This window comes from Phragmites australis, chromosome 2, assembly GCF_958298935.1.
Source record: "Phragmites australis chromosome 2, lpPhrAust1.1, whole genome shotgun sequence".
Lineage (NCBI taxonomy): Eukaryota > Viridiplantae > Streptophyta > Magnoliopsida > Poales > Poaceae > Phragmites > Phragmites australis.
The window spans coordinates 25,680,568-25,694,151 of record NC_084922.1 but is presented as its reverse complement, the minus strand read 5'-3'; positions in this window follow the sequence as shown (position 1 = coordinate 25,694,151).

The window sequence follows — 13,584 nt, the reverse complement described above, 5'->3', positions numbered from 1 at the left end:
TCAAGCTTGTCAAAAGCTGACTACACAATAGAAGGAGGCTCGATTGAGGAGTGCTAAACAGAGACAGTCGGCTGCGGAGAGTCCTCGAAGATAAGAGGCCCAGTGGTCAGAGGTGACGTCAACGAAGGAAGTATTGGCCTTTGAGAAGTCCTGACAGTTAGAGAGAAGACTCTGGTGGTGAAAAGTACTGAAAGAGGGAAGCTTGATGCGGAGTAATCAATAGACCACCAACACTGCATGGGAGAGGACTTGGTTCTGGAGCTGGTGCTGGAGGTGTAACTAGCAACTGAAGACCTATATGCTGAAAAAGGAATGAGAACATCCTAACGTTGTTCTCCCTGTCTGTCTGAAGCACTGCAAACATGGCCTGCTATTGCTACTGGAGTGACTACATGAGCACCATATGCTGCTCCTGCTGGCGAAGCATATCTGCCTAAAGCTTCATTTGCATCTCTGGTAGGGCTGCCATCTGGTGCTACATCATCATCTGTTGTTGTTGCATCTGCTGAAGAAAGATGGTAAACTTTGAAGGTGGTGCAGCATGAGGTACAGAAGGTGTCATCTCAGGTGCTGAAGAGATTGGAACTGAGATATATGGTGCAGCCTGAGAAGAACCTCCTGCCTCGGTATCACGAGACCTAGTGACTGGAGGGAAGTACTTAACATCCTCTGAGTTTGAGTCACTGTTGCTGTCAAAGATGGCATAAGGGAGCTTTGTCTCGGCCTCTACTAAGGTCTGGTCCTAAGCTGTTGCTCTCTCCCTCTCCCAAACTAGGATCTGCTCCTGGGCGAGAACCATGGCACGTTGACCATAGTGTATGTCTGTAGGAGCACTAGAGATATACTCCAGAAACTGAGTGGGAGAATCCTCATAGGCCTTGAGGAACTCAGTATACCTAATTGCATGAACCAGCATATGTGAAATAAAATGTGCATATGGCTGCTGTCTGGCCAAAGACATCCCCTCTGCTGTGGCATCCTCAACCTCACAAAGAACCAAATCCACTATATCAAAACGGTGGTGAGTGAGGATAGAGAGGATTAACCACTGCTGCAAACTGGTGATAACCTCTCCGTATCTAATCCTCAGCAAAAGCTATGTCTCAAGGCCAAGTGGATGGCATTCGCCTACGGTGTCAACATGTCTGGCAGTCTCGACGATCCTGGAGCGAACAGTTGCATGAACAGTGGCCTGATCTCCTCATCAAAGGGAAATACACCACCAACAAGAAGACGACGAGGGGGCTCGGCATTCGGATGAATGACCTCATGAAGAAACCTGGAGCTTGCCTAAACCCCCAGAGCCTTAAGTATCATGTTCCTATATAATCTGATCTGCTCTCCCTAGAACATGAACTGGATAAAATTCCTCTCTAGTGCTACCCACACTATGACATAGAAGACTCTGATCCACTCCTTAATATATCTATCCACACTTGTGAGCAGAGCTATAAGACCTAGGATGGTGTCAAAGTGCTGCCTCATGTCTACTCCCCTGCAGCCAACTGCATATAGTGCTAGTTGAGCATCCTGTGCTGGCTCAACTTGACCTTTTTCCTAAGATAGGAGTGGAAGAAACTCTCCTGCGGAATGGTTTAGAACATGTGATCTACCCCCTCATCTCTGACCGGGGGAAACCGCTCATCAATCATCGCAAACCTTAGTTTTTTGATCTTTGGTGACTTGTAAGAGGACAAGTCACGCAAACAGATCTCTCCCTCGGGCGAAGGTTGCTCTGTATACTCTGGCTCAAACTGCTCCTCCTTCTCCTCCTCCTCCTCTAGGTATGGCTCCTGACGAACCCTCTTTCGGCTGCCTGACTAGTCGAAAGGCATCGAGCCCATCCCCATGGCAGGATGGGTGTGGGTGGACCGACGAGGAGGGGAAGCAATGTCTCTGATCCCAAAACCTCGTTAAGCGTCTGCTGCATCTGCCACTGCAATGACATGATCAATCTCTTTCCAAGCCTTTGACTTCTTTTTCTTCGGCTGCTCAACAACCTAGCCTTTGTCCTTATTACTGTGCTCACGACCCATCTGATAGATACAAAGATGATAACAAGGTGAGAGAGCACTTCAGGTTTTAAGGATTTGATGTGAATTTACCCAAAATGGAACCCTAAGCATAAAATTTATACGAATTTTGATGAACATGCTATGGATTTGAGCTTGTGACATTAGACATTGATCAATTTCAGAGAATTTGATTAGAATTTTGATGAAATTTGAGGCAAATTTGCTAGAAATTGGGTCTAGGGTTTACAAATTCAAATAACCAGCTGAATTTGTGCTCACTGCGATGAAAAATGAGGAGAAATCCGGCGATGAGGGAGTCACGGTGGCCAGAGACGATGAGTGGCGGCGTTGTACACAGCGACACGGCTACTCTGGGTGTGGGAGCTCAGGGCACTAGATGCGGTGGAACGACGACGAGCTGGCGGCAATGAATGGCGGTGAACGGCGCAGGGTGCTCGGGCCTTGACAACAAGTGGCGGTCTGGGTGGCACGGAAGCATAGCAGCGACGGTGAGAGGCGAGGGCGTCTGGGTGGCACAAATCGAACCATAGATGGCCGAAAATGAACACTTATATGACAGGTGGGTCCGGCGAAATTTGCAAGCACTGGAAGGTTCGGTGAAGCTTAGACATAGCACCAAACAAATATTTGCAGAGAGCATGTCAAACTTTAGCTGAAACCAAACTCAAGCACCGGATGCTCCGATGTGATTATACTGAACACCGGACAGATCCACTGGACAAACTCTTAGAGAATTTCAAAACTAAACACTGGATACTCCGATGACATTGCACTGACCACCGGACAGATCCACCAGACTGAATTTGAGACCTTCTTATTTTGGCTGGCACTGATTGAACACTGGAAGGTCCGGTCCATAACACTTTACCAACACTGGACCTTTTATGAGTGAAATTCCATTTGCAAACATCGGATTAACCGCTACTGATCAACTGATCACCGGATGGACCCACCAGACCTTTATTAGGGATAAATTGAACTGACTGCCAGAAGCACTAAGCACCGGATGATCCGATGAGGAGAAATAAAGGATCACCGTACTATCCGGTGAGAAGAGAAAGATTCTACTGAACTAAAATCTCTCACTGAGTTTAAACTTCGAACAAACATACAATAAAAACACATGTTTGGACTAGTTTGAGTGAAATCCTTACCCTCTCAAACACTCATTTGCAAATAGTTGCCAAAGCGACTATAACATACAAATTTTTTCAAAATGCAATAAGAACCAAATAAAATGGAAGGAGAAAAATTCAAGGAAATGTATGAGCCATATTTCTTATGAACTTAAAGATTAAGACTTTAAATTCATGATGACCTGACTCAATAGGCATTAAGCACTTATGTCTTTCTAATCACACTTATAGAGGTGTAAGTTTACACTGAAAGTGAACAACATTATCAAAGAGTGATATCCTCTTTTGTGATCTCTCTACCACCAATGCACATGCAATACATAACAAGTGCATGAAAGTAAACATGAGTGCAAGCTATATAACATGTGAATGCATATCATAAAATGAATCTATCTTGTCATATTACTTCCCTTCTCAAGTTTCTTCATAGTGAACCTAACAACATGCTTTGAGTGAAACTAGGAGACCACCAACTCAAGCAAATCATCAAGTAAAGTACATGAGGGACATCCTTACAAAGTTCAAGATGGATGATTGCAGGCCAATCAAGACCCCATGCCTACTAATGGATATCTCAACTTAGGTTAAACGGGTAAACCGGTTGACAAAAAGCTTTATCATTCTATGATTAGGTTATTTCTTTACCTTACCGCATCTAGGCCTGATATTATGTTGAGCTCGCCAATCATCAACATCTCGAACTCCCCAGACATCATGTCACCAAATTCCTTGCAAAACTCTTTGTTAGTTGAACCAAATATTATATCATCAATATAAATTTGACACAAGAAAAGCTCACTATCGATGATCTTTGTGAATAATGTAGTGTCCATCCGCTCGATCTTGAATCCTTAGTGGATGAGGAAGCCACTTAGGCATTCATACCAAACTCTTGGGACTTGCTTAAGTCCATAAAGCATCTTGTGCAACCTATAGACACAATTAGGATATCTAGAATCTTTGAAACTGAGGGGTTGTTCAACATAAACAAGTTCATTAATGAAGTTATTTAAAAATATACTCTTCACATCCATTTGATAAAGCTTGATGTTATGATGTGAAGCAAATGTAAGAAAGATACGGATGGCTTCAAGCCTTGCCACAGGAGCAAATGCTTCGCCAAAATCCAAACCTTCAACTTGTGCAAAGCTTTACGCGACTAATCTTGCCTTGTTACGTACCACCACACCATGTTAATCTTGCTCGGAAGACCCACTTGATTTCAATCACATTCTTGTCTTGATGCCTCTCTTTAAGTATTTAGCTTTTTGTTGTTCTCTTCAAGAGACTTGTTAGATATAACTACTTCATCATGTTTTTAAGCACATCATTGTATTTAGTAACTAACTCATCATGACTAGAGCTAAGATTAGCATTATCATTTTGAAGAGACTTGATTTTAGCTTTTTTCTTCTTGATGATAGTAGCATAGTCATTCATGAGCTTAGATAGATTATTAGGAGAAAGATTATCATCATCACTACTATCATCATCCTCACTACTCTCCTTGTTGTTAACTTTTGCCATGAGGCCCATAGGTGGTGGAGATAGTATGGATCATCATTAGTGATGGCGAGGCCCGCAAAGTTCTTATTTTCATCATCACTTGAATCTTCACTTGAGATTTCATCGGAGACCCATTCACTAACAATAAAAGTCTTCCGGCCTCCACCCTTCTTGTTGAAGAGCTTCTTCTTCTTCTTGTCTTGACCCTTTTTCTTGTGCTTGTCCTCATCCTCATTTGCATCAATATTCTTGTTCTTATTTTTGTTTCTCTTGTCGGGATGAGGGCAATCATATGACATGTGGCCATATTCACCATAATTATAGCACTTTTTCTTGTCTCCACTACCGAACTTATCAAATTTTTTGGAGTAAAATTTGTTTTCTTGGGATCATAATTGTAGATCTTCTTGCCCAACATGGATATCATCCTTCTAGTTTTTCTCATGAGGAGGGCAAGCTCAGTATCACAGTCATCATCATCATATTCATCGTCATCTTCATTGCTTTCACTTGTTGATGGAATCTTCACATTCTTCTTGTTGTCAATCATTTTGGTCTTAAGAGTAAGATTCTTGTTGGAGGAGGATTCTTCTTGATCTCCAAACAAGAACAACTCATGAGCATGAATCTTGCCCATGACATCGGTGACGGTCATGTTATTGATGTCTTTCTCATAAAAGAGAGAGATGACAATGTTGTATTGCGGTTTGGGAAGTACCGTCAAGATCCTACGAATAATATCTCATTGAGACAATTGAGTGTTCAAGAGAATTGATTTCTTTAACAAGCACATTCATGCGAGAATACATATCATTACATAGCTCATTAGAAAACATCTTAGATTGATTAAGGCTATTCATTAGCACATAATATTTCTGGGATTTTTATAGAACCCTCATAAATTTTATAAAACCGATCCAAATATCATGAGCTAATTCCTTGCTCCTTACTCTAGAAAATACAACTTCACTAATTCCCTCAAAAATAGCATTTTTAGCCTTACTATTCCATCTAATTTGTTGTTCGGTAAATGGTTGATCAAACCCAATGGAAGCAGCTAGCCAAACTTCGGAGGAAATATCCTCAAGATAGCTCGCCATGCAAACTTTCCAAAAGGAGAACTTCTTTCCCTCAAATATTAGCATGCTGCTTTCATTCTCGGGGCCTATTGCACTAGGATTTTAAGCGTATCAAGAGCACGAGGCTCTGATACCAGTTGAAAGGATCGAATAGCCTAAGAGGGGATGGTGAATTGGGTTATAAAAAATTAATTCTGCTAAATTCTAGAATCAGTAGCAACCTTAGCCTAGATAAATTGAAATACGACTAGACGATCAAACTAGACAGAAGCATGAAAAACAAGTAAGCTAGAACACAAAGTAAATGCGGAAAGTAAATTTTGCAGGTAAGTAAAATGATCAAATGTAAATACGGAAAAATAAGAAGATGAACAAGAGGACACCATTTTTTCCCGTGGTATCGAGGAGTTGGCACTCGATCTAGTCCTCGCTAGAGCATCCACAAAGGATATCACTCCACCTTGAATCACGAAATCTCAAGTGCTCACTCATGATTATTACTTCTCCATTTCTGGATTGGCGGGCATCAAACCAAGCACATAACTCTTCTTATGGCTCCCACAAGAACTCCAAGAGCTCATCGAGACACCTCTAATCACCAAAAACTGGCTAGGTGTTGCCAACCACCAAGAGTAACAAGCCAATAGCTTTACTTGACCAAGATCATGCCTAGACTATAGCTAGATACACACTTGCTACTCTCGAAGCACTAAAGATGTTCTTAACCTTCAATTAAGATCTTTGAAATTCACTCAAGTGCACTCTCTTGCTTTTTGATGACACACATGGTGTACGAGCTCTTCTAGGGTCGCAAGTGAGCCAACTGAAATCAAGTGAGAGGGTATTTGTCACACCTGGTTTTAACGGCCAAAACCAGATGCGGCTTATGTGTGTCCAGGATGTTCAACACACATAAGAACGTCACAGGTGAAGTAACAAAAGCAATATTTTTATTAAATAACATTAAACTCTTACAGCAATTGACATATATTGTCTTCTAAGAAGATATCTGCAGCGGAACAGAAGCACTGGTGCCTAACAACACCACAGGCAACCAACCGGGAGACACGCGCCTAGAACGTCACAACCTCGTCTTGATAGTCTTCAACATCTTCACTCACTGAGCAGCAGCATACATATCGCATGGTATAGAGAAAATAGCAAGTGTGAGCACATAGAGTACTCAGCAAGTGGGGGAAAGTAATGATATGCAGGCTTATACCAAGAATAGGCTAACATAAGGGTTTATTTGCGTAAATGCGAGTAATGAAAACATATTTGGACTCAAAAGCATTAAACAAATTATTGAGTGAATGTAACCCCAAACAGTTCAGCATCCAGCATACAAGGCTCCCCACCTTGCACACTATAACCGTCTAGTACTCCCTGTACTATTACCAAAACCATCTAGTACTCCCTGTACCAGAACCATAACCACAACCATCTAGTACTCCCTATACCAGAACCATAACCACAACCAAACACATAACCACAACGCACTAATCATGTGAGGATCCAAGTCTCTTATATCCATGAGCACGACTGTTATAACAGTTTTACACTCTGCAGAGGTTGTCCAGCTTTCCCCACGAGTCAGTGAATTCCATGTTGCCGTGTTCACGAAACACTTAACACACGCCAGTGGTGTGCCGCCAAGAATCACTGTATGACACTTTCCACTAACCAGAGACTAATCCAGTGCATGTCTGCCCACTAGGTTTCACCGCCAGGCTTTACGCAAGCAAAGCTCCTACCCAGAAGCCCTCTTTTGTGCTGACCCAACGCACACTGGATAGACTCTAATCAGTATGTCACGCCTTACCCATATCAGCCTCGTGGTTGGTACGTTACTTCTTGGGTTGTTGCTCCACGAACCGGTCCTTACTTAGGTTACTTAAGCAAACACTAAACCAACATCATAACCATGATAACCATCCAAACCACTTTGCTCAAGACCTAAGGTTCCATGTTGCTAGACAATTAACACATTAACCATCATTATTGCATATGTTCATTAGTCAAGATCATGACACTTCTTAACATTCCAAAAGCATGGCTAAGTAATCTACCCACAAAGGACACCTAACCATAAATCATCTAGATTCCAAGGGATGATAAGTGAAAATCTAGGGAAAACCCTAACATAGGTGACTACCCATCATATTGACACTGCATGCAATTTTGTAAAACAAAATATTTAAAAACATAGGTTCAATATGATCAAGGACACTTGCCTTTTTCCCAATGCTGCTCAGTGTTGTCGAAATCTTGGTCTTGAAGTCCCGCGAACTGCTTTGGAACGTTATCAACTAATTGCGAGAACTACCGACAAACAACACAAAGCAAACACTAAGAACAACATATCAAACATCATTAAAACACTTTAAAAATACTATGGTTGGATAGGGATGGTTTTAGAAACATTTAGACATAAGAATTGTCTAAATCGAAGTTAAGATGAAAAAAGAACAGTTTTCGAGAGATGGATTAGACTGAAAAGAAAGACTAATTTACTGGAGTTATCTTCCTATAGGAAAAGATTTTATTGTGCAATCATTGCGCTAGACTTGACAACATCATTGCGCAAGATTCAAGAAGTTTATGGCAGACTAGACTTCACTGACTAGGCTAAGGAGAATGATGTGACGCTGACTTGGCATGCTATGCAAGTACCATCTTGGATTAAAGAATGATATGCTGAGATATAGTATCGACCATTTATGATGGATCAAAAAGTGCCGAAGGTTGCACTTCTAGGTTTAGGATACTACTGGTGACTCTATATAGCGGTGGTGATTCGGGTTTCGTCAGAGATGGCAATCGGGCATGTGGCCACAAACATCAATATCAGTTTCAGTGGTGTTTCAGTGAAACGAGAGAAGCATGGCATAGAACGTGAAAAGACTAACTCAGCGGCATGGTTGGTTTTGGAAGGGGTCATCAGAGGTAGCGGCAAAACAGCGATGACTGCTTCTAGATTTGGTGGTGACCGCGAACAGATTCAGGAACGAAGACGCTAGCGTTCCAGGAGATTGGCTATGAAATTTATGAAACCGTTTAAACAAAGATGTTCATATAACCCGAGAACATAATGCTATGGCATGAGTTTTGGTAGATCATCCACTGAGAGAAAGAACGATCAGCATAGACGAAACGGGTGATGGCTGCGATATGCTGTGGTTGGCAATGGCGTCCTGGTCGTGTCGCTGCACAAACGGGGATGGGCTCCTAGGGTAACATAGAAGACTCCATGAGACACACCGTGACGCGGTTGGTGCATTCATACGGCTTTTGGATTGACGGGGGACGCTAATGCAAATCCGGTGCGCGTGCTGAACACGTCCAGAAACCGGACAGCGGGTATGTCGACCTTTATTTCGATAGTTTGGCTAATCTACTGACCAAACCAGTTGGTGAGGGCGTGGGGAACATCATGGGACATGCACCGGTGAAAGGGTTTGGTGATTTGACATCTGGTCGGTCGGGAACATCGATGCCAATCAGCTACAGCGCGGCTGTCTCGCGGCTGTCCGCGACAGTGACGATCAAGGCGGTATAGATCGGGCTTTGGCCAGGGCTAGGGCTTAGCTAGGGACTTAGTATGATGCTAAAACAGTAGTAAGGGAGGAGAATAAGAGGTCCTCACCTTGCTTTGATGGTCGAGGAAGGAGGATTCGCGGAGAAGACGACGTAGTGCATCACGGGCGGCGGCGGCGGCGTCTCCGGCGAACGGCGGCGCTCCGGCGACGCACGGACAGAGCAGCAGTGACTTCTAGGGCTTGGGGGAGTGGAATAGAGGTAGGAGAGGGCGTGCAACTCATATTTATAGGACTAGGGACGGCTGGATGAGGTGGAGTCCAAACCGAACACGAATTGGATTCGAGTTCGAGTCGGTTACGGTTTCCTTTTTCGCAGCTCTGTATTCCGAGGATGATATCTCCATCGTCCGGACTCCAAATTGGACGTTTCTTTATTCTAAATTGTAGTACTAGAAAAGATCTACAACTTTTGTAGTCATTAGAACTTCTGAAAATGCCATCTTAATTTCGAAAAATGCGTCACAATTTAAACTGTTTGAACTCGGACTTCTCTGCGCAGCACTGATTTTGGGGGCCATAACTCCTAGCTCTATTATCCAAAAGAGGACTTCCATATGTTCAAATCGAAGCTCTCGACGAGACCTACAACTTTGGTATTGTCAAGATTTGCATTTGAGACCGTTTTGAACTCCAAAATATCATGAGAAGATGAGGCTGTCCAGGACTCCGCGAAAATTTACAGATTTCGTGGATCCTTTGTTGGGCCATCTAGAAGACTTGGCTAAGGATTTAGACTTGAGCAAGATTGAGCCCAAAGACACTTTTGATATATCTGGGGTTTTAGAAAGGAAACTTTTGCAGAGAAATTTGAATAGAATTTAAATTTGAATTGAGCTTGAAGTGAATTTAAGAGAAACGAAAAATGAGATTGAACAAGAATAGGAGTAGATAAGGAATTTGAATTTGGATTTGGGTCGAATTTGAATTTGAATTTGAGAAAGAGGAGAGATTGAATTTAAACAAGGATTTGGATAATATTTGGATTGGCCTGGAGAAGGGTCAGGTATGATCAAGGATTGAATAGATGATGAATTCAAAGATTTTGAATTCCAACCATTAAGATCCTTAACTTATTCACTACTAAGTTTTGTAAAAATCTTTTTAAAATCTTTTTCACTCAAAACACCAAAAAGAAAGAAAAGAAAAAGAACTCTAATGTATTTACCTGCCTCCTAACAAAACTCAGCATGCAATGCACAGAAAATAATAACCTATGTTGATTGATTGATTAAGAAAATAGGTTTTAAACCTATACTACTAGTGAAGCTATTCAATAATCTTGGAAAATTTTATAAATTTGAGAAATCTAAAAATCAGGGTGTTACAGTATTTATAACCTAGAGATCTAAATTTAGCCGTTACCTAACAATTCACTTTTTCTGTTAACACCGGAGTATCTCCTCACAACCACCGGACAATCCGATGAGCACAACTTTCAAAACCACACTGTGCCAGCTGTCATTAGCCGTTATGTTGATAATAGTTTGGTGCAGCCATCCGGTGAGCACACCTTTAGCATCGGACCATTCGGTTAGTTAACCTTCATTTTTCAAATAGCTGCAAGTTTCTATCTAAAAATTAATCCGGTGATTCCTCTTTGCCTTTACTGGACCATCCGATGAGCGTATCTTCTTCTGGAACTAAAAATTCTTCTCTGTAAGAACTGTTCACGTGCTCCCATCTTTCTATCATCGGATAATTTGGTGAGTTCAACTTCAATTTCACTTGGGAAAATTGCTTCGACTAAAAAAGCTCTGGTGCTCTCACGGGGGTAACACCGGACCATCCGGTGCCGCACTTTGAAGAAATTTGGCCACGTTTCACCAAGAAAAGGTTCCAGTAATGCCTGCATGTTAATCACCGGATCATCCGGTCAACACATGTGATTTCTGTCTGAACTAAGAAAAATGCTTCGGTGAGAACACGAGTCACATCGTCGGACTATGCAGTGAGGCTAACTTCACTGAGCTCGTCCAATTCAATCTTTTGTTGAGCTCTAACTTCATGACATCTCAACCACGGGATTCTATAAGCTACCTAGTGCTTGAAATTCATAAGTGTGCATAAAACCAAGTCTAGACTCAACTAGATCAAGCTACTATTCTTAGCTCCTTTTTATAGTATAGTCAAAATACTAAGAAAGATGACATATACTACTCTAAATGTCATTCCTCTCCCTTTTGACACTTAGAACTAGAAGATCCTTAATCTTGATGCATATCTCCTTTGATCGTCTATATAATCATCTTAAGCACCAAGAATACTCAATCATCATTGTGAACTAAAATTTTTGATACCCTTCAAAAACAAGTTTGTTAGACACAATAATATGGTTGTTATTAATCACCAAAATACTTATTACTTACCTAGGGGCCTATATGCTACACCATCTCCATCCAAGACTGTAGCCTAGTCTGATGAGGGGCAATTTGCATTTGGAAGTGCCATTCCTACATGCAAATTAAATTCCATCTGATCGACTTCTTCATGATAGCAAAAATATATATTTATGAAAACTAAGACCACCATGATGTTCTTTTTCTTTTCTTCTTTTTAGTTTAGACTAAGTTCTGACTACAAGGATGAGCACACAAAGGCTACATGTTTCTTCACATCTTGCCAAATGATAAATGTTGCATACATGTTTTTCACACTACATGGTTTTTCAGATTACATGGTTTTTTAGACTAGAGACTGTATGGTTTTTTCAGAGTACAAACTACATGTTTTTTTAGACTACATGAAGAGAAGAGGTCGAACCCAGAATCCTTAAAGCAGGCATCAGGGCAGCGAGCTGTGGGGCATCGGGGCAGTGGAGCATCGGGGCAGTGGAGCAACAGGGCGGCGAGCATTGAGACACCGGGGAGGCAGGACAACGGGGCGTTGGGCATTGAACAATCGGGTACCATGCCAGTGAACCAACGAGGCAGCGGGCGGCGGAGCAACGAGGCGACGAGCGTTGGGGCTATGGCGTCGGGGCACCGGGGCGGCGGGCGGCGGGGCACCAGGACGGCGAAGCAATGGGGCATCAGGGAGGCGGGCGGCAAGCACCGGGGTGGCGGAGCACTGAGTTGGTGGGTGTGAGGACACCGGGGCGAGCGTCGGGGCGGTCGCGGGAGTTGTAAATCTTTGGTCTTACGACTAGAGGATGGGGGCGCCGAATTTATACTCAGAGCTATCACTGTTGGTTAAATATTACAACCAACATTGATGTTAGGAGTATCACTATCGATTGTATACAATAGCCGGCACGGATACAAGGTATAACTACCAATGCTATAAAATAACTGGCAGTGATACGTCGATTGTAGAATACAACCAGCTGAGATATTTAGATGCATTTTTAAAAGTTTATTCATGTAGTTTATTAAATCAAAGTATTTACATTAAAGCATGTTTTTAATATTTTGTAGTGTATTTCTTTACAATATTCTTATAGTTTGTTTAAATTGTATTTATATTGAAGCATATATATCTATCAATATTAATTAATATGAAATAACATGCCATTAATTAATAAAATTTAAGCAAATCCTTAATGAATACATCAAATCTTTTTTCAATTAACGATTAGACCTTCGTTATGATCTCAGCAAATGTAAGTAGCTTCCTCAGTGTCTTCTATTTCACTTAGGTTGACGCTCTCTCCAAAAGGAGTGAGGTCATCGAATTTATTGTAGTCTTCCTCGTCGATGACATTTTCAACTCTGATAATCCTTCTTTTTCCTTGAAGAACTACATGGCACTGCTTGTCAGCCGAGTCCTTTACATAGTAGACTTATGTAACATCATTGGCAAATACAAATGGTTCTTCTCTATAACTGACGAGCTTTAGTCCACTGTAGTCATGTCGTACTTGTCGATGTTTACTCATCCTAAGAGCTTGACCCATTGACACCAAAAAAGAGGGATATTCAACGGTCCATACTGGAGCTCCCAAATTTCCTCTATGAGTCCATAGTAGGTCTTAAAAAGTATCTAATGTCGCCTAGAGGGGGGTGTGAATAGGCATAACCTGAAAAATTTTATAAACTAAATGCAGTGGATCATCAATATGCGGACAATCCGTAGATTTTTCTGAAACCTCCGTAGAGGCTCCGTAGAAATCTGCGAATACTATGAAGTTTTTAGGGAAAAACAAACTGATGCCTATGCAACTCAACGTGGATCAAATCCACGGATTACCCAGCACATGTGGATGTATTTCAACCTATTTCACCAAGTACCT